Source organism: Heloderma suspectum, chromosome 1 (genome assembly GCF_057233095.1).
Source record: "Heloderma suspectum isolate Gila_16-S chromosome 1, 16-S_ref, whole genome shotgun sequence".
Classification (NCBI taxonomy): Eukaryota; Metazoa; Chordata; class Lepidosauria; order Squamata; family Helodermatidae; genus Heloderma; species Heloderma suspectum.
In genome coordinates, this window is record NC_139458.1 from 242285461 (window position 1) to 242308611 (window position 23151).

At 39.3% G+C, this 23151-nt stretch overlaps 1 protein-coding gene across 17 annotated transcripts in view; it reads left to right on the plus strand.

Annotated features, from left to right (window-relative positions):
• The window catches only part of SUPT3H (SPT3 homolog, SAGA and STAGA complex component), a 479638-nt gene that overhangs the window by 363547 nt on the left and 92940 nt on the right, over window positions 1-23151 (plus strand). Inside the window, exon 13 of one of the 17 annotated variants that reach the window (XR_014786057.1) lies at window positions 9112-9186. The exons of 15 other annotated variants lie outside the window; for them this stretch is intronic. The gene's annotated coding sequence lies outside the window, so the exon portion shown is untranslated. Of the gene's footprint in view, window positions 1-9111; window positions 9187-18463; window positions 22247-23151 lie in introns of those variants that run through there. One more of the 17 variants, XR_014786040.1, reaches the window with a different exon arrangement.

Sequence of the window (23151 nt, forward strand, 5' to 3'; positions counted from 1 at the left end):
TCCCAAGAGAAATAAGAATGTTTTTGTTTACGTGTCTTGCATGGGATTGCAAGCATGAATCAGCTGAAGTCTTAATATCAAATTAAAGTTTACCTCTTGATTAATTGATGGGGCACAAATGGCAGGCTTTGAGACTTTTGAAGTTTAAGCTCCATGCAGATTTGCCAGTTCTCTTCTCCCTTTGTAGCTGTAAGATGTCTGTCTGTCCTGCATTTTAAAATTCTATGTCTTGCTTTCCAAAATCTGTCGGATAAGGAAATATTAAATAATGGATTCCATTCTGGTAATGTATGGTAGTTTAAGTTCTAAATTGGCATAAATGCCCCCCTTTTTTAAAAGGTAATTTCATTAATGTTTTGAAATATGGATATTCTTTTTAATATTATCAATTCTTATTAGGAGTAGGAGTAGTAGTAGGAGTATTTATTACATTTCTATAGTTCCAATAGCCGGAGTTGTCTGGGCGGTTTACAAAGATTAAAAACATTAAAAATACAATATACAGAGATTAAAACCCATTTACATAAAAACTACTGAACAGACAATATGCACAAAAGAAACATATATCTAAAACAACTTCAAACAAACAATCTAAAAAACACACACAACCATAACCATAAGATATTCCAGGATCAATTAAACACTTATCATATACTGCCGAATGCCTGGGAGAACAGAAAGGTTTTAACCTGGCACCGAAAAGATATCAATGTTGGTGCCAGGCAGGCCTCATTGGGGAGGTCATCCCATAATTTGGGGGCCACCACCGAAAAGGCCCTCTCCCTTGTCGCCATCTTCCGAGCTTCCCTCGGATGTAGGCAGCCGGAGGAGGGCCTTAGATGCTGAGCATAGTGTACGGGTAGGTTGTTGTTGGGAGAGGCGCTCCATCAGGTATTGTGGTCCCAAGCTGTGTGAGGCTTTATAGGTTAAAACCAGCACCTTGAATCGGGCTTGGAAACATACAGGCAGCCAGTGCAAGTGGGCCAGAGTTGGTGTTATATGTTCAGACCTTCTGGTACCTATTATCAGTCTGGCCGCTGCATTTTGCACGAGCTGCAGTTTCTGAACTGTCTTCAAAGGCAGCCCCATGTAGAGTGCATTGTAGTCATCTAACTTGGAGATTACCAGAGCATAGACAACTGAAGCCAGTTTATCCCTGTCCAGATAGGGGTGTAGCTGGGGCACCAAGCAAAGTTGGTAGAAGGCACTCCATGCCACTGAGGCCACCTAAGCCTCAAGTAACAAAAATGGCTCAAAGAGAACCCCCAAGCTATGAACCTGCTCCTTCAGGGGGAGTGCAACCCCATCCAGAACAGGTTGAGCACCCTCCATCCTGTCAGAAGCACCACCCACCAACAGCATCTCAGTCTTGTCTGGATTGAGTTTCAGTTTATTAGCCCTCATCCAGTCCATTGTCACAGCCAGGCACCGAATCAGCACATCCACAGCCTCACCTGAAGAAGGTGAAAAGGAGAAATAGAGCTGCATGTCATCAGCATATTGATGACAACACACCCCAAAACTCTGGATGACTGCACTCAATGGTTTCATGTAGATGCTAAGTAGCATGGGTGACAGAACTGACCCCTATGGCACTCCATACTGGAGAATCCATGAGGCCGAGCAATATTTTCCAAGCACCACCGTCTGGAGCCAACCCTCCAGGTAGGAGCGAAACCACTGTAATGCAGTGCCTCCCACTCCCAGCTCATACAGTCGTCCCAGAAGGATACCATGGTCGATGGCATCGAAAGCTGCTGAGAGATCAAGGAGAATCAACCAGGTCACACTCCCCCTGTCTCTGAAGATGCCAGCTGACCAAATAATTAATTATCTTATAGCCCCAATTCTGAATTACCATTTCAACATATCTTATAGTTCCCCAATATCTCTTCATTTAAAGTGTATGATTGAATAATTTGCAGTTCTGGGATTTTTTTCCAGTTCCCCTTCAGACATGCTGCTGATTTAAGATTAATCCACTTGTGCTAACAATACAGTCATTCAAAAGACAGTGTTGTTTTATGCTGAGGCATTAAAATATGACAGGCTGTGAGTTTCTGAGAGATTATTGAGCACCTCAGGTGAAACTGTTATGGCAGTAGGCCAAAAAGTGTCTCTAACTAAATGAAAAATAATCTTCAAAATGAAAAATAAGTTGGTATTCTCTACTGGGAATAGGCTAATGCCATGGGATAGAAATTGTTTTAAAAGAAATATATAGACTCCTGCACTTGCAAAGTATTTTCCTTCTTGGCCATTTGCCTGAGTTTAAATTTCATATCAATTTAATACAGGATGTAACACAGAATAGGAAAGCTAAGGGTCGTTGCATATGATACGACCACCACATAGCTGCATTACGTTGTTCCCTATGTTGGCGGTCTCCAAGTGGAGCTGGTCATGTACATTGTGCATAAAGGAGAGAAATAGCCCAGTGCACATGGTGGGCCAGTGCACACACATGTGTTGCCATGTGGAAACAGCCAGCATAGAAAACCATTTCAGGCAGCCGTCACATGGTCATTATCATCTCCATGTGAAATTATATAAAGCTCAGGATACATTGTGCCTTTGTGACAGATCTTAAGAGGAGAAAGCAAAATTCCCAACTATTTTGAGAGTCATAATAACTGATAAAAAATGTTGTTATGGGTTCATTTGTGTTGAATATTCTGTCCCTTATTAAGAATTCAAATTATTAACATTTAAAACAAAATCCAGTCCAGCAAGGTCTGTTGCTCACATGCCAGCAAATGCACATTAGAGCGTTTGACCAATTTTGATTTGGTTTGTTTTTGGTTTGTTTTAGCAACTGCCATACCAAAGCTGGAAACTGTAGTTTAAATACAATAGAATTTTAAAAGTAGTTTATAGAGCAATCCTACAGCCCCTAGACAGCATTGGAGGCACCATAGGATGCTGCAAAGCTCTGACCTCAGAAGAGGAGATCTGATGGTGAATCTCCCCCTGCCCCCAGCTGCCACAGAAAGCTCTGTCATAGCTCCTTCTCCCAGGGTCAGAGTCACAACCTCAGGAGAGGAGGAAATGGGTGTTTGGGGGGCAGGATAGTGGGTGGGTGTGGGGGAGAGAGGATGAGGATCCACCAGGTCCACAAGGCTCTCGGCTCCTGTCCCCACCCTCAGCAAGGTAAGAGAGTTAGGCTCAGAGGCCCATCTAACTTAAAATGCATTTAAGGAGGAATGGGAAGTGAAAAAGCCATTGTTGTTCCTCCTGACCTGCAAGGCACTTGCTGGCAAAGCATAGAATGGATGGAGGGCTCTGAAATCAGAAACCTCTGTCTAATAGGTATCTAATCCATAGGATTGGACCTGTAGTGATTTAGCAGGGAGTGCTAAACAGACTGCAAACCCATGGTGCTACATCAGTTGGGTTGGATCCAGATTTAAGCATGTGCAACTGGGTTGCTAGAAACAGCAGCCCCTCCCCATGTGTTCTTTTTATCCTGCCTAAAGCCATTGTGGAAATTTTTCCACTGCATTAGATCACACCCTTGAGAATCTTAGAATAAGTCAAAGCATCTCCACTGTTAACTTGTAATTAAATAGAAGTGACATCCTTTTTCTACATACATATAATAATGTAATATTTCATTGCCTAGACTGCTACTTAGGCTGCAGTCCTATATTCACTTACCTGGGAGTAAGCCCCATTGATCCCAAAGGGGCTTACCTCTAAGTAGACACATATAGGATTGGGTTAATTGATTGATCCTATATAGGCACCTTGCTCTGCATTTCATTTGGCTCCTACTCCCTGATCTCTTTTCTCTTATTATTTCACTCCTTTGGCTCCATCTAATGTTGATGAGAATTGCCGTTACTCACATAAATTAGAAAACATTTTACTTGACGCTCTGTAATATATTCTCCAACAGTATGCAATTCAGTTTCAGTACTCTTCTTGCTATATCATGGCTTAAAATAAGAAACTGGATTATGATTGTCACAGTCATTTTAAAACTGCTCCATTACTTTCTGAATATGTGGATCTGCATGTACTAGGCATAGAAATGGATGATATTCTGCACAAGCAGAAGTAGAAGGCTGAAGGAGTAAGAGGCACATGGCCTCATGAGTATGAAAAGCTGTCATTCATCCTCATTGTCTGTTCCAATATGATGTAGTATGCTTTTAGTGATATTAGTTCTACTGGGCAGTTGATATGTAGAGCACATCATTTCAAGCGCACTCAACAGTTTCTGAGTGCCTTGATTTAAATATATCTATTATAAATAAAGCATTGCCATCGTATTTGTTTTATAAAGGACCTATGTTCATGGAAGATTTTAAACCAGAGTTGATCATTTATAGACCAAAGTATATTAATAAGAATGTAAATAGAATATTTAAAACATATATATTGTAAACCAAAAGTTCCTGGTACATATTTTGGAGTTTAGGTTTTGCCATTTAAATTTAGAGTACAAATTGCTAGGGTAAGGCACTGTAACATAATTTGACACGGTCATTATTTTATCCCAAACACTGAATTAAATGTTTCCAGTAGAACCTTAAAAATTGAAGTTCAGTCTGCCCCATGGATATTAACAAACAGACTAAGTTATTCTCCCTTTTCTAACCCCCACCCCACTGCCACCCTTTTACCCCATTTGTGGTAAATCATCCGCTGCTGCACACATTGTTAGACATTTGGAGATTCTGTTGGTCAGCCACCAGCACTTACTCGACTTTTGGCTAATGGGTTATGCCCTGGTTTCCTGAACGTTTCCCTCTACTGATGCTGCAGCCTCTGCTTGTTGCTGGTTACGGCTGGATTTTCTTTTGGCTGAATGCCACTTCCTTCTTTTATTGCTTCTCTCCCTCATAAGGCTCTGACTCTCTTACAGCCACATCAAAATGTATACAAAATGGGACTGGAAAAACACCACTGTTCTCTGCTTCCCATTGCTCTGTCTCATTGAACATTGCCTTAGAACAATTATTTTTCTCAGTTTTAGGTTGTGCATACTACTAATCACCAACATTGTAATAGTGATCTTGGCAGGTAGTGATAGATGCAGTGTTAATGTACTTAATGTAATGGTTGAAAACATTCAGGGCTTAAAAGATGCTGTACACTCTGTAAAAAGCCCCAAGAGTAAGAGTTGATTCAAAACTTTTCCTCCCAGAAAACAGTCCAAAGATGTCCCAATGTTTCTCGTTAACACTTGTTGTCATTTCATTATACTGAACTGTGCACGTTGCTGTTCTAGGCAGGCCTAGCTGAAGCAAATCTAGAGAGTTCCACGGGAGGGGTATAATCTAGTCAGGCGGTTGGGGGCTAGCTGAGGCAGGAGAGAGCTAAGGAAATGGCAGGGGTCTAATGGAATAGTGTTAAGTTGCTGAAGCTGAGATCCATACACCGTCACATCTCACAGTTCACTGCTGTCACAATTGGATGACTTTCGTGAACAAAAAGAAGATTCCCAAGAAAGCATGTGAACCAGCTTCTAAAGAGCATTATTAATGAACATGTGTTAAATAACATAAGGATGTGGCCATGCTATCTATAGTGGTCATGCTCCATAATAAAATATGTAAAGAGAAATAAAGCAGTGCATAGACAATATAACATTTATTTTCCTTTTCTCTATTGAAAGTCAGCTTTATTATTAATTTGAAACTAAACACAAACTTTGAGGTATTTGTCAAAACTGGGTTGAGCACTGCACTGTGAGCCAGCCTGTCTTAACAGCCTATGCTGTTAAATATTTTGGATCAAATGCTGGAAACTGATCCTTCCTATATAATTTGCATAATTTATGAACTGCTCACCAAGCATATAAGACTTTTATATAAATAGGTGGAGAAAAATACTCAGGAAATTCTGTTTTCTTTAAGAGCAAAATCCTTGCTATGTAGAACATCAATGAGAACTAGAGGTAAAGTCAATGGGGGCACATCACTTTTAAGTGATTTATAAAATACCCCTAGGTACTCTTTTTGCTAGCAAACCATGATTATGTTAAAATGTACATAGTTAGTGCTATATTTCAGGACATTGTTTTCTTGTGTATTGCACTATGTATTTGGAAAAAAATGACCAGTTCCGTAAAAGCAGTAGGAAGTCAGGTCTCAGTATGGAGCCCCTGTTTTCCTCTCCCCTTTACCCAAGGTTCCTCCCTTCAAATTTATGAAAGAAAACATTTCTTTCTGTGAAAGGTTTTTGTACACCAGCATCTGGAAGTGTTTATTTCAGTGGCGTGTAATCTATCTGTGGATTTAGTTAGCACCAGACCCCCTTTTGTGTATTCCCGACTTAAAATTTTTATAAATGATCTTGTTGAATTTGTGCCAGTGTGCACATGGTTTGGCTGATTGCTGCATATATCCTTTACCTGCCAGTCACCTTTGATTTATATTCCTTCCCCTCTGCTTTTGCCTTCCAAAACTGATGCCATTGAACTGTCCCCTAAATCATCTTATTGGATAAATTACTCCAAGATGAGATGGTACATTTTTGGCTGCCTGTGGATAAAGACACATTCCTACTGTTGGTCCTCACCGACTTAGTGCTTAACCACTTAGGAAGGGTTATTATTGAATGAGAAGAATCAAGTTATCTTCTGTTTTATTTTAAACACAGTGCTGAAGCTGTGGACAAAAAACACGTAGAAATGGACTTGAGAAATAGCTTAAAATACTAGTTTGGAATTTATAGACATTTTCATTTTTTTCAGGAGCATTATTCCTTTCTGAAAGGGGCTCATTACTTCTAAAAGATGTGGAGTTATAGAACTGGACACTGAGAGGATTGTTATTATAAAACAGTGTTTGCACAGTGCAACTGAGTTAAATCTAATGCAGAGAACTAATTTAAAAACCTACTTAGAAGTCTACATTGTACACATGATAGTTTGAAATTTTTATTTTTAAATTTTTTGAATAAAAACAATTTAAAGAAATTATTCTAAAAACATCCAGAAAACCAAGGGTTTTGTAGATGTACATTAATTCAGAGGTTGTTATGAAGTATCCTGTGAAATAACAGATGGCTTGACAGTAATTAAACAGTTCACTATTTTTGGTAATGGTTTCAATAAGTTTCATATTTCTAAAGTGATAGACAAAAGAATTTAATTAGGATTATCTGACATGATGTATCATTTTGGATCAGGTTTCCAGTAATTTACTGGTAATTAGACATGATGTTTGACTTTATGTTGTACTTCGTAGAAATCTCTGTTTGGGGAGAGGGGGAAATTAGAACTCAACAGGAATTTAGTAATGAAGATGTAAAATTGTCTGTGAAGAAAAAGACACTCTGCCTATGCTCAAAGACACATATCCTAGGGCTGAAACAGCTCCAGAGCTATTCCCTGCCACTGGATAAACCCTGATTTTATTAAATAGGCACAGAGATATTAACAAACAAGTATTAAAATCAGAAAACAAACTGCTAATTTTAAAGTTCAAGAGGTTGAACTTTTCTGCACTGTGCCATTGCAGCTGGAGAGTACTCATCTTGCCCTTTAATAAAATTTAAAATGGCAAACAGCATCAAGACCATCACCCCTTTCACTTCAGCAATGGCATAATTCCTGAAACACACTCAGAAACAATAAGACTAACTAAGAAAACAAACTAAATGGCAGCAGCCAGGTACTGAAATGGCAGAAGCCACCTACAGGTCATAGGCAGAGCACAGAGTGGTGCTGGTCCTGAGCTCTATTCCCAAACGATGGTCTGATAATCCCGGAAGCTCTTCTAGCTGGCAACAGTAGCTACAGCCCATATATTGCCTGTTTGTTGGGGCGCGGGAGGGGGGGAATACTGCTGTCTAAACTGAAATGACATGTTTTTGTTGGTTTCTGTGTTATAAGCAGTTGTCACAATTTTAATGCTATGCATCAGTTCAGATAAATGCTGAAACACATTTTTGTGACTTTCCCCCTTTATATTGTTGTACAGCTGTGAAAAGATTTGCTTGAAATAACTGTTAAACATACTGAAAATATTTGGAGTATAAATAGCTGCAATGATTGCCTATATTAAAATACAGAGAACTGAACCAAAAAAGAAGATAATATTCATTAGTGCTGTGCTGAATTCTGCCCCCTATTTTCAGGATTTTTTTCTCTCCTTGTGAAAGAGGCATTGTTTTCTCTCCCTGTTTCCCAGGGAGGGGGAGAATTTTGGAAAGTTTTCTCCTTGGGGAGCCGGACAGGATTTTTTTCTTTTTAATTTGGGGAGGTGGCTAAAGGATCTTCTACTCTTTTTTAACTTGAAAAACGCTGCCAGCATGAGATCCCTCTCCAGCCCGGCAGCACTTCTTGAACTCCCATGAGACCACATGACTTCGCCCTCTACCATAGGAAGAACTCCCATTCTTTGCAAAAAGCTTATTTGTAAAGAACAAATGGGACTTTTGGAGCTTTAGAAAAATGCTTATCTTGCTTGCTCTGTGTTGTGGCAAGGAAGTGCAGAATTCTTTTAAAGCTCTAAAATCCTCAATTGCTCATGCTTTGCAAAACAGCTTTTGCAGCCACATAGCCTTTCCTGAATGCCTACTGGAGAGAGAGGGTAATGCGGTCTCCTGTGGTTCAGAAAGAGCTGCCAGGCTGGAGAAGAGTCCTGGGCTCCTTCAAGTGCAGGAGGTGTTTTTTAAAAAATAGAAAGAAGACCTCTACGCCACCACCTTCACTTAAAAAGGTAAGCTGAAATCCTGTCCTCCTCCTCAAGGAGAAGGTTATTCAAAATTACAACCCCTCCTAGCCTCATTTGCCAGAGTTTTCATTTCACCCGCACACACACAAAGTGCCAAAAAAGGAAGATTCAGCATTTTCAGAATAGCACTAATATTTATGGGAGGTGGGGTGGATAAATTGGAATTGAAGCTTTACAAAAACTAAGACAAAAATCCAGTTTGCCATTATAATTATAACGACTGCTTCATCTTCCATTATCAATTCATTATATACTGTATGTCATGTGCTAAAATTAGATCCACTGACTATCTGTTGTACAACCCATAGTGCAGAAGTGCTCATAATACTGCTTGTATCTCTTGAGCAAAACATGTTAAACAAGCTACTTTAATTATAGGAGTAGAAACACAATTTTTTAAATGTCATTTGTCTATTTCCAGGTATCACCATGTTTAAGTTAAATTAGTGCAGTAACTTCCAAACCTTTGCTTTAATGGAAAAATGAAAGTGCCCAGGCAAGTTCTTAATATCAGTTTTAATACATTACATCGTTTTGAAATGTTATAAAATGTATTCTTTTATTGCCATTTAATTACCATAAAAAAGAAAAAAGAATGCACCAAGCTTGTTACCCTGGTTTATTTATAGGGATGTTAAATAAACAGCTGTAGAGAAGTCTGGATCCAATGTCATGGAAGTCATGTTTTACAGGATTTGTTTGTGTTTCCATATCTGTTTTATATATGTTCTTAGACACATACAGATAAACTTTATACAAACCAGAATATGTATGTTTAAAGACTCAGGTTCAAAGAGAAGTTATGCATTCACACACACGTTTTAGTTAGTTATTTTTCATTCAGCTGTAGTGGCGGGGGGGGGGGGTTAACTTTGTTGAATGCTACTCCCAAACTTCCTTTGGGGTGGCTGCTTGTGTGTGTATGGGAGGGGAGACTTGGTCCACTATTTGTTAAAAGAATTATTTAGCACGTTCTGTTGTTACCATTGTTTATCAAGAAAGTACCCCTTCCAGTTTTAAAAGGCCTGGCTTAAAAAAACATACATGACAAACTAACAGTAATAACAATTGAATACTGCCATTGTTTGATCACATAATGTGTTGTTCTAGGCTGGAACCTGTTGGTATACTCTGGTCAAGTAGACAAGGTGCAGGTCAGGCAGCTGAGAGTTAGGAGTGTACTATGGAGCAAGCTTCAAGATCAGGACAGACATGAGACTCACTGAGAAGGTGGAAGTGTTACTCCAGAACTGGGCTTCCCTTGGGAGAACCTACATGGAAATGAAAGGATCTGTATCCTATTATACAAGTGTGTGCTCCAACGTGTTGGTATATCTCCTGTGGTCCAGGGACTTGGATATAAGTGGACGGTTTGGGGGCTGCCAGTAGTTCAGGGGAGGAGTGATATTAGTCCAAGGAGGAAAGCAGAAGTACCTCCTATGGAACTAGGAATAGAAGCCACACTGTTTGCTTAAGACACTTTCTCTGCACAAACCTTCACTAGGGAGACTGCCTTCAGGGACCCAATCATCCCTATCCTCAGAGTTTTCCCCTGACTTGGCGAGTGGGAACAGGATCCTGGGCCATGACACATATGCAGGAAAGGGAGTGTGAAGGCAATTTTCTCCAATTCTCCTTTCCTCCTGCCCATCATACTGTTCTGGAGGGTTCAGGGACTCTCTGGAACAGCGGGCTGCAGGAGGTAATGTGTATAAGAGAAAATCGCTACCCCATCCCCTTCCTAGAGCAGTTTCCTCCAGAAACAGAAGGAATCTGTTAATGGAGGGAAAGTCTAGACCCAACCCAATGTGTCTGGAAAGGGCACATACTACAGTTCTCCTGAGACTGAAGAATTCAGATGATAGACTACAAGTTAGAATCAGCTCTCACATGAATAACTCCCTGTCTAGAAAGATCTAAACCATCACTCAGAAGGATGAGTTAGAACACTTTGATCTGACATAATTGCTTTTCCTCAGATGTATATAGGTATACTTTTTCCAAGTGTACAGAAGAACTCAAGATTTTGCTGTGTGTACTCACTAGCTACTAAATGATGTGGGATTAGCAGTTTTGGTTAATAATACTTGGTTCCTCAGGGTGGCCACTTTTGGCTAGAAAGACCTTTCATGTTGATTTTGGCTTTTTGCTACCAGTATAAGTGGAAAAGATTGAAATCACCAAGTTATAGAGGAACCAAAGCTGCAGCCATTGGCACATAACTGAATCCCAAGACTGCCTTTGAAACCTTTGGCTTTTTAAAAATACCTTTTTTTTCCCCTTCCCCCCCCCCAGCTTTTAAAAATATGCATACATAAATATTTATATATCCATAGCAATGAATACCTATGAACTGCATATATATGAAAATACAATTTCTAGTAATTATACATAGGAGTCAATAAAAGCCAACCAGATATCCAAGTAAATAGCCATTTGAAGGTGGCATCTATATGCCACCCATTCAAATGTTGAAAGTGTTATAAAGTCCTCAATCCATTGCACTGTAGGAGGTGAGCGTTTATCTTTCCTATGTTGTAATATCTTTTTTTAGATGTCAAGAGGATGCAGAGAATCCATTTACACTGAGCCTTTGTTAATTTCCATGAAGAAGGTAAATAATTTAAAAGAGCATATTAACCTCCATATATTAACCTCCTCCCAAAAAGAAGCAACTACTGGACATTACCAAAACATATGTTTAAAAGAAGCATTAGCTGCATTGAACTGCCAAGAATTAGCAGAATTAGACAATCCCTTATTAAAGAGATGTTGCTGTGTCCAGTGGGCATGAAACAAAAGTGTTTGCTGAATAAGATGCAGCGTAAGATCCATAGATGTGATAGGTATAGAATAGATTCCAAAGCAGCAGTCCACTGATTAAGCAGAATGGGGCAGTCCAATCCCATATTCCATTCCTGCTTAGAACCATGTATGTCATTTTTATTCACCAATAACAAGTATTTATAGGCATGCATTGTGGATTGCTTTGCCTAACCATCCTCAATAAGTGCTTCCAGTCAAGATGGAGACTCCCATGATGTAAAAGCGGCCAGGCCAAACCTAGTATGTAGCATTTCAGTGAGGCAGGAGTGCAATCAGAATATTCTAGGAATTGAGCCTGGCCCATGAAGAGAGCAGTTGCAAAAGAGGAGAGGGAAGGCCTGCATGGAGTTTGTAGTTGACACATGTATCTAGAAAAGAAGATTCTATGACTTCTAGAGAGTAATCCTCATTTGAAGTTCAACTGGAACAGAACAATTAGCATAGGTTGTTTGAATGAAGTAGATGTCTAAAGTCCCTAATAAGTACAGTACACTGTTTTGGTTGACAGCAAACAAACAAAAGTTTTACATTTTAACTCAGGGGAAGTAAAAACACATAACACAGACACAACCCATAGTTGAAACTACTTAACCACATCAGAGAAGTTACAACAGTAGTTCCAATTACTTTTACTAAGAAGTAGCTAAATAGTAGTTCACACTACTTTTAAAACAGTTAATGATCATGAGTGACCCAGGCTTTACCACTTTTTATGCACTTTGATATACATCTGACATGTTGGATGTGGCCTCTGCCATGAACCAGTCCCCATTCTTCTGTATGACAGTATAGAGTAGTGATACTTCTGGAATATCATGCCATATTACATTGCCATTATTTGCACACATACTGAACCAAGAGCACAACAGGCCAATTGCAGCGTTAATTATCTAGGGCTAACAGTGGTAAAGAATAATCTCACTTCCAAAATCATGAGTTTATCTAGAAAAGACAATATTATGTAAAATATTTTTAAAGGTTCTTAAGCATCTTTTCCTGAAGGGGTTTCATAGATACTAAACTGGTGCTGATATTGATGCTGTTTCTTTATCATATGATGAGGCATGTAACAGCTCATTTCTTGTTGGAGCTCAGTTCTTAAAATAATTTTTGAGACAGAATGTTCATAACAAAAATTTACGAACGGAGAGACATGGTAAACGTGTTTTTTTTTCTTGGCTTCAAGGTTACTTTATAGATATATTCTCATGAAGAATTTTTCAAAATACTATTTCATCATCATGTGCTTTTGGTGCTCCTCTCTAGTTCAGACTTGGATCCCCCCCCCCCCCCGGCACAATTGGATTTACTTAACTTGGTGAATAGTATTTAAAATTTTAGCTATGCTTTTAATTATTTTTTAAAACTTTTCTTGAACTTGCTGTAGCTGATGGAAATCATTGCCATCCTTTGCTGTGTTGTTATTGGCACCTTGGCTCCCAGTATCTAGCTCAAAATCCAACTGTTTACTGATGAAAGTGGAAGCCAAAATATTTCACTAAATAATTCTTAGTTTATCTCTGGGTTTCTGTCACTTATTTTTACACACACACACCAATTTCCAAGTTCCATCCTACTTTCCTGACATTCTGTCACACTTACTGTGACCAAGGAACTGAGTTACATAGATAGGAGCCAGGGGCAGAAAGCAAGAACCTCCCACCTCCGAGTGGATCCATTTACTTTCTCCTATATAAATGAACAGTTTATATTTATTTCAGTGAGGGAGAATTCAGGCACTGCACAACAGTGTGGTGAGGGCAAAACCATCCCTCCACCCCTGATGCAGAGTGGCCTGCCCTCACTGACAGGGAACCTGTACCAAGAATGGAGAGAGTGAAGGTGTGTTTGGGTGCAGAGATGCACTGCATGCCTCTTGGCATCCCTGCAGTGTGCAAGCCTTACCCCTGCACAAATACTACCCAATCTAATGAAAAATGAATAGTCTGGACACCCAATATGAAGGTTTCAATATTTGTACTTTTTACTGATTATATGATTTTGTCTATGGGGCCATGGTGGCTTAGTGGTTAAGACGCTGAACTGCAGACCAGAAGGTCAGCAGGACAGCAGTTCGAGACCCGAGTGCCGCATGACAGAGTGAGCTCCCATCTTCAGTCCCAGCTCCTGCCAACCTAGCAATTCGAAAGCAAGAAATTGCAAGTAGATAAATAGGCACTGCTTCGGCAGGAAAGGTAGCAGCGTTCCGTGCACCTCGGTGTTCAGTCATGCCGGCCACATGACCACAGAAGCGTCTTCGGACAGCGCTGGCTCTTCGGCTTAGAAATGGAGATGAGCACCACACCCTAGAGTCGGACACGACTGGTTGGGGACACCTTTACCTTTTTACTTTTAGTAGAAGAGTGGAATAATAATAATAGTTACTGTTTTAAATAGATCTTTGATCAGTCCCTTTGGGATATATTTGTGTAGTTTCATGTGTTGTAGGGAGACTGGGCACTGCCCATAATCACTACTATGGTAGTACTGAAGTGTAAGGGTGTGTAACCTGTTTACTTGTGTGAAGGTCTTGACATAATAGAGGAACTGTTGCCCAACCTATAGTCCCAAGTTGAGCGTTATTATGCTCCCACAACCACAGAAATCAGGGAAATGTCTACGAGCATGATAATGCTGTTTACCATGTGGCCTCACATTGAAATCTCCATGCAGAAAATGTTTGTGTGAGTCCTTTCTAAGAGGTCGGGGCATGGCTCTAGAACAGTTCAGAACCCTGTGTATGTATCTTGTGTGTATTTATATTTTAACCTTTGTGAGCTACCAAAAGGTGTCACAGAAATAAACAATACTATAACAATGTCCGTACAGGCTGTGTGATAAGTTTTATGTAAAATCCTGTGATCAGCTACTGTGTACATAAAGTAAAGTTCTATTGTTTGGTTTGTGACCCCAAATTCTACTGCTATAGAATGGATGGGTCTAACACTGAATTCATTGTAAGGAGGCAAAGGAATGGGGAGGGGAGAAAAAGGTAAGTTATTAGCCAGAAAAGTTTTCTGTACAGAGCTGTGTGTTAATAAGAGTTGGAATGGGGCTTAAAGTAGTTATAATGATAAATGTACAAAATTTCTGTTTGTTTTTCATTTAGTACAAGAAGACCATTTTTACTAAATTAACTGATTTTCAGCCCTGAATCCTGAGAGACCTGTTGGCATTCCTGATCATCACATTTATCAGACTATGTCCATTTATTCCAAGGACATTCTATGGCTGTCTTAGGCACTAACTACTTAACTACACATTTTCATTGGTAACCATGTGATGGCTATACTACAAAGAGTTGCTGCATATTTCAGTAAGCGGGATATATAGTAAATAGGCTTCTGACAGAAAAAATCCCTATACTGCAGATGAAGCTTGGCTATAATTTATTCCAATTGCTGGATCTTTCAATCTGAAAGTTTATAGAGGTGGGATATTGGGGGGGTGTCTATTCAATGTGGAAAACAAGTGCAAATAAGAACAAGTGCTACTCGGAGGGGGGGGGAATCCTAGCCCTTTTTTCTCCTGCGATCATTATTTTGATGTGGTATTAGATATTATTCCTCTCTTGCATTTTTGCCATGGATACCTTTCCTCAGAGGATCATAATATCATCATCACCCTCTTTTCGTGTGAAACAATTAAAAAACATTCTGATTCCATGCTTTGCTATCTTGAGAACAGACTGTCAGTTGTACTGCATTAATGTGGAATATTTTCATAACTATTACCAAGCCCACTCTTTTAGACTGCATCAGGTTAAAGTTAGAACTGTGCAAATTTGGAAATGCCAACATCCAAATTAAGCCTGGCATACTCCCAGTTGGCAAATTTAAATCATTTTCAACTCCAAACTGATTTTTCCCCTTAGCTTTATGTCATCACATGTGAGTTAAAACCTAGAAAAAATGGGTTGTAACAATTTAACCTATTTCAGCCTCCTGCTGTAGTTGAGAATATTCTCTTTTGTTTGAAGCTTTTAAAAATATTTTCCTGGTTTGGGAGCTACCCGAGACCTTTTTCAGATATTCAAAGTACATACAGTAAACAGACTTGGGTAGGGTGAGGGGTCTCACGGCATTTGCCTTCTGACCTACATGAGTTGATGACACTGTCTGTACAGTATCTATGCATATTTAGGCTTTCTATGGATAATCAGCTACCCTCCAAAAATCAGGATTCTTGACAGAACAAACAAGCCTGAGCATGCGCAGTTCATATGCATGTTAAGACTATGCGAAAGTCTGTGGTGGCGTCTGTGTGATCCCATCCTCCATCTGCATCCACTGTGCTTTCTTTGAATTTCTGAAGAGGGCTTTTGTCATTTCTCAGTCCCATATATTTTGACATGGATTTTTCTGATTTTAAAAAATTTTGCTTCAGAAATTAAAATGTGCTTTCAAAAATAATGTTGAAAGTGACTTACAGCAAGGTAATTAGCAGTCATGAACAATCCCTCACCAAGCTACTCAGTCTTTCTCAGTTCCAGTGAGACAGGAAGACAAAATTGTCTCATTTAAAGGCCAATTGCTGAAAGAACTATACACTAATTTCCTTTAGCCTTGTCTTTTTTTAAAAATAGCTATGTCAGATCCAGGATCTGACACAGACACCCATAAAAATAAGATGTGCAGAGCATCTTGAAGTTTGTATGTGTTCCAGGCCCATGTACCTGGCTACCAGGAAGAGGGCCTTTTCTGCTGTAGCACCCCGGTTATGGAATGATCTTCCTAAAGAGATTTGCCTGGTGCCTATGCTGTGTTCTTTCCAGTGCCAGGTGAAGATCTTTTTATTTTCCCAGGCATTTTAGCATTCTAGTCTTTTAGCTCTGATTTATTGGCTGGTTGGTTGGTTTGATTTATTAGCCGCCCATCTGGCTGGCTACCTGGCGACGCTAGGTGGCATACAATACAAATAACAACACGAAATACAACAAATTTACATAATCAACTGAACAAAACAACATTGCTCTAAAAACAAACAAACCCTAACCCACCCCAAATGCCCGCCTGAACAGCCAGATTTTCAAAGCCCGGCAAAAACTCATCAAAGAGGGGGCATGGCGGAGATCACTAGGGACGGAATTCCACAGAGTGGGGGCCACCACAGAAAAGGCCCTCTCCCAGTCCTCACCAGCCTAGAAGTCCTGGCTGATGGGACAGACAGAAGGCCTTCCGAGGCCAATCTCGTTGAGCGGCATCCCTGGTGTTGTTGGAGGAGCTCCTTAAGATAGATTGGGCTGGAACCATATAGGGTTTTAAAGGTCAATGCCAACACCTTGAATTGGGCCTGGAAAACAACTGGTAACCAGTGCAACTCCTTCAGCACTGGAGTGATGTGGTCTTGCTGACGGCTGCCTTTAATCAGGCAGTCCGCCGCATTGTGCACCAGCTGTTGCTTTAAATGTGCTATTGCATTTTAAATCTCTGCGTTGCTGATAGGTTTTATTCTGGTTGTATTTTTATACTGCAGTGTTAGGCTTTTATATTTTATATTGTGTTTGATGCTGTATTTTGTGGTTTTAATTTTTGTGAATCACCCAGAGAGTTTCGGCTATTGGGCAGTATAGAAATGTAATAAATAAATAAATGTAGGAACACATTTAACTTGTGTAGGCAGGCCCATTCTGTTGCATGAATTCTGTAGCTGCTTTTTTCCAATGGCAATGGAGATAATATAACTCATGAATGAGCGCTCATTTTGGTGGCAAATAGAGCTGGAGGGGTTGTAAAGAATAGTAGAACTCTTTGTTGTTGTTCAGTCGTTAAGTCGTGTCCGACTCTTCATGACCCCATGGACCATAGCACGCCGGGCCTTCCTGTCCTCCACTATTTCCCGGAGTGTGCTCTAATTCATATTCATTGCATCGGTGATGCTATCTAGCCATCTCATCCTCTGCCGTCCCCTTCTCCTTTTGCCTTCCATCTTTCCCAGCATCAGGGTCTTTTCCAGTGACTTTTCTATTCGCATTAGGTGGCCAAAATATTTGAGTAGAACTCTTACTAGCCACTATTACCACCAGTATGGTCTTTTGGATAAAATGCCAGACTTGGAGCAGGAAGACCCAGGTTCAGATCTCTGCTCAGCTATAAAGCTGCCAAGATGCCCAATTCTTACCCTAATCTAACTCAACAGGGTTGTTTTTAGGATAGAGAGGAGAGGGGAACATGCACGCCATCCCAGGTTCTTTGGCAGAAGGGTGGGATAAAAATGAAGTACATATTTAATAAACACTGAAATCAGTCAGAAACTATATTCAGACAATGGCATACATTTTTGTCTGATAATTCAAGTACATTTTTAAATCTGGGTTTGTTAACTAAGATGCAAGTACAGCAAATCACTGAGAACCTCTTGCATTTTCACATTCTTGTGTGGCATGTTTTACACCTCCACATCAGTTCTTCTAGTAAAAGCATAAATCACTTAGATGATCACAAAATACAACCACTTCCCTCCAGCCACAATTCAGCAGATTGAAACGTTGGAGTCATGTTCCAAGATGGTGAGTGACTCTCTGATAGGGAGGAATGCTTTTGATGTGTTCTGTCATAGAGTTGGAGGTTGGTGGCAAGATTCTCTGCACACCTGCTTTTTTATGGGAATGTATGGCAGATCCAGGACTATTTTATTTATTTATTTATTTATTTATTTATTTATTTCATTTCTATACCGCCCAATAGCCGAAGCTCTCTGGGCGGTTCACAAAAATTAAAACCAAACAACACACAATAAAACAATTTAAAATATATAGAACATTAAAACCACAATATAACAATACAACCACAATAAAAGCAGCAGTACAGGAGTTTAAAATACAGATTTAAAACAGCAAAGATAAAAATTTAGAAAGCTAAATTTGATATTAAATTTGACTAAGTATGATAATAGTCAGCCTATCATTAGCTTGCATATATGGATCACCTTTTTCTTCCTCTTTGGAGGGCTCACTCCCCTGATTACAGGAAATGGAGAACATCTTGTTCCTTTCTACTGCTGGGTATGTTCTTGGGTATACCATCTGAATCTCCCAGTGTTCCTGACCATTGGCCATGCTGGTAGGGACTTCTGGGAGCTGAAGTCCAAAACATGTGGACATCTACCTTCTGCCCACCCCTGCTGTAAGCAACATCATGATGAGAAGAAGCAAGGAAGAAGAGTCTCCAGGCTCCAGTATAGAGTACCTAGTGTTAATAGTATCATGCACTGTTGCTGTTTTACACATGAAATAAAAATTGGATATTATGTGAATGAACAGTGGCTGTTTCCCTGGATTCTTATAATGAAAATACTTAATTAAAAGAAAATTTTTAATTAATATAATGCAAAGATTTAATTAAATCAAACGTTTTAATTAATCTTTGATATAATATAGTTCTTGCATTGTAGATTGCTTGCAATTTTTTCCACAATGAGATTAAAGTAACAAATTCTGCATCAGAGATGTAACATTATATTGAAACCTTTCCCAACTGAAGCTGAAAATAAATTCAGTAAGATGACTGTTATTTCCGTTTGGATTAGATTCTCTCACCAAAGGCATCCTGAACGGCAAGCATGCCATTACTGCAGTTTGATGAATAATGGTTTGGCAGTGATACTTAGGGGTTTGCTTGCTGGTTACAGCAGTATCCTTGTGGGTAGAACACCAGTGTTCAACAACAGAGGAAGATGATAGAATGTCAAGAAAGATTAGGTGCAGCGCATAAAAAACAGACAAAACAGTCATTTGAAGATTTGCATCCTGGTGCAATTTTGTTAATACTGAGTAAAAGGGTAGTTGCATTTGAACCTACTAAAGTCCTATGCTTCCAGTTAAAATATTTTTCCTTGGCTTTAAAGAATACATTGAATGAAATATCTTTTTCCTACAGCTATTTATATGAACCATTTGCTGTTAGCTCACCCGTAACTTACAGCAGAATTTATAAGAGTTTGCATGCTTAGCTGTTAAATCAACTGAGTCATCACCTTGACCTTAAATTACCAGAGCAGATAATTAAGGAAAGCAGTGCAGTGTGTTAATTGTCCTAGCATAGGATTCTTCTGTGTTTTACTCCCAGCATCACCCAATGCTTTCAGAACTATTCTTTTCTAATTGTAATTTATGAGTTTAATTTTCATCCATGTTTCCTGTTGCTTCTTTCCTGTTGTTTGTTAGCTGTAAGATGAAACTAGACTGAAATCTTCTCCAGTGAATGGCCACAGTTACCGCCACCCTCACTCTCTGAAATACAATTAAATTGGAAATAATATAGTACAAGAAGGCAATCGTTGAGTGCTGAGGTGAAAAAAACAGAACATCATGAAATGTCAACCCACATTTTTCTAGGACTTCTTTTCCTATATTTCCATAAATGCTGAGGGAATTGTGTTGCATATACTTGAAACTGTTTATTTTCATTTTTGGCTTGATTTTCTAGCATTGAGAAAACCATGTCTAATGATCTTGAGCATTCTTGAAGAAAAAAAACCCCTTATATTTTACATAATGGTTTGCATGTGTGAGTTCCCTCTGGCAGGAACACTATAATTAGCCTGTCGTCTTCCTGAGAGGAGACTATCTGTCTTAAAGATACAGTGGTTAGTCTTGCCTTCTAGAACATTGTGATTTTGTTGTTAAAAATCATATTTTTTCACTTATTTGTTATTTCTCTTTGTGATTTTGTTTTTTAAAAAAACCCACCATCCTTTTTCACATTCATCTTTCACCTCTTCCTGCTTCTTTGGCTCAAACTTGGGCTAGAGAAGAAAAGGACAGTCGAGTACAGACAGTCTTCTTCCTTCCTTATTCAGCAAACTATGGCAAAAAGGATCTTGGCTTCTTGACATTAATAACTTCTGAACTTGGAACACGTTTGGGCAGGCTTTCAGAAATAGAAAAATTACAATAAAAAGATCTGGGCTTCTTTTTTGAATCATAAAGTAGTTGATACATCTAAGGACCATGCTACTAGAGGACTGTCCATATTCTGCCTGAGAGAGTGAAAATGTGGAATATAATTTACTTGCAAGGCTTTTATATGTAGCTATTAAAATACAATCATTTAGAACAGGGTGGTGGCTGACAAAGTTGTATGTTTCAGTCTTTTGTGGTCTTGTTACTAAAGGAAAATAAAGTTGGCAGACATACTTTCCTGCTTTTGGAAAAGTCATGTGCTCAAGAGTGGAAAGTGGTGGAGGGGGCAGGGCGCAGGATAGAGCCACAGTGACAAAAAGTATTACTAGCCTAGCACTAGCATGGTTGAGACTGAGGTGTTTTAACTGTTGGTCATGTTATCACTGAGAGCTCCTTCACACTGAGCTTTTATCCTGCGATTGAGATTGCTCCTTCACGGAAGTTTGCGGACACTTTATATGACACCATGATCATTCAAGGTGTCTCCTGCACTAAATGCCCTTTGTTCTATTTTTAAATAGATCGCAGATAATGAGCTATCAAATTACCCCATTGTGTTCCGCTTCAGTTTCCTCCATGAAAAGAGTAAAAGCGGCAAGAAGAGGAGCATGATCAATGAAAGATAATGGAAGACTCAGATATGGGGAGAAGGAAGGGGAAAGGTGGGGTGAGGAAGCACGTGAAAAAGGGAGTCGTCGTGATCCTGCATTTAAAACAGAAGCAGAAAGCCCCATTTTAAATGCAGGATTTCAGGCTGGTGTAGAGATTCCCTGAGACTTGTTTCCCAGTGTTAACTTGAAATGATCAAATCCTTCCTTATTTGTGGTATATTGATGAAATTGGGATGTGTTAAAGAGAATGTTTGTGCCGGACTCTTCGTATTGGTTTCAGCTGCGTTGAAAGAAGTAATTATGTTAGTACAGAAATGAGAAACACAGTATTTAGACTTTGAAAAATTATACTTATCATTCATTAACACCAAAAGGTTATCAGAAATTTACTTTTAATAGATTAAAATTTGTGTAAGGGAGAATATTTTAGAAACATGTGGAGAAAGTTATTTCAGAACTTGAATGTGCTTTTTCTAATGCAGCAACTAATGTTGGCTGTGCTCATGTAAAATATTTTTAAAAAATAAATTACTATATGGTTGGTATTTGATACCAAAATAAATAAATAGAATTTACAAGACTCTGCAACCTTATACATGTTTAGAGAGAAAAAAACATGCTGGGAGTTGTAAGACGTTTTTGTGTCTAACGCAACTAATCAAATTAAGCGAGTGTGCTAGATTACCCCTTCATTGGTTTTTGGCAAGTTGGACAAAATACCAGTATTAATTGTTTTGCATAATCTGATTTTTCATTTAAAGCTGATTAATCAGATGTTAGAATAATGTAAAATGTTTGATTCAGATATACGTTATAGACTATTTTTTTCTGAAATACATGCTATTTCTATATATTATTACATTATTCAGGATTTATGTAGATAATTTTAGAGTATCACAGGTGATACTTATTGTTAATGTATTGTTACGCATTACATACATACATACATACATACATACATAAAATAACTTTTAAAACCCTTTTCTGATTCTGAAGCGCTATGGCATAATGGACTATGTGAAGGAGGGGACTCCCTTGGGGTGAATGACTTCTAGGAGACTACAAATACTCTCCAGGTTAAATTTAGACATATAGGAGTTAGGCAAGGGTAGGGAAACAAAATGCTGAGGAATCGCATTGCCATGAAAGAAAGGGTGGCCTTTCCTACTCCATCAGCACTACCTTTAAAAAAAAAAAAGAAGAACCACATGAGCACAGATATGGAAAAACACTCATCCTGTGAAGTATTTCTGAGACTGTCTCATCATTACTGATGTTATGGATACTATCTAATCTGGTATTTGCAACAGTCAGTCAGTCACCATTGGTGGGAGGAAAGATGCCTATATACATCCTGCAATCAACAGGTTACAAAGAAACAATTTCCCCCCAAAGAACAGACTAACTTCCAAGGAACTGTGTTTAGGATGGAACATAATACTGTTGTGGTTTTAATGTGTTTTGTACAGAACACAGTATTGTTATTTTTCTAAGAAGTTGTAGATGATGATGTCAGTCATGATTTGTCAAGTATAATTATAATACATAGTTCCTGGGAGAGGGTAAAAGCAGAATAGAAAAATATGAACTTGTGTAATCTTAAAAGATTATTTAAATCTGTGAATACCTGAAACTGAATGGAAACACTGGATATTCCTCTGGAGTTTCCTGCATTGCTTTCACGGATATTTCAGAGAACAAATATTTGCAGATTTTCTATTTCCTTTAGGATTTAGCACCTTGCCATTGTGACTTTGTTCAAGCGGGAGCATTTATATTTTTAAAAAGTCCATGGAGGCTCAGGTGTCAGCTGTGAGTAGGGGTGCACGAAAGTCACTTACCTGGTCTCGCAGCTTTTCGAGGTGGGGGGGGAGGCGCTTCACTGCTCTCCCCGCGAAGTTCAGGCCGGGGGGGGAGGCTTCCCGCCTCGTCCGGCCAAAATTCAGGCCGGGGGGGAGGCTTCCCGCCTCGCCCAGCCAAAATTCAGGCCGGGGAGGAGGCGCCTCGCCTCGCCCAGCCGCGAAATTAAAAGTTAAAAAAAAAAACGCCCCCGTGATAGGCTACGTGACGATTAACGTAGCCTATCACGGCTAGATCGGCAAAGTCAGCTGTGATAGGCTAC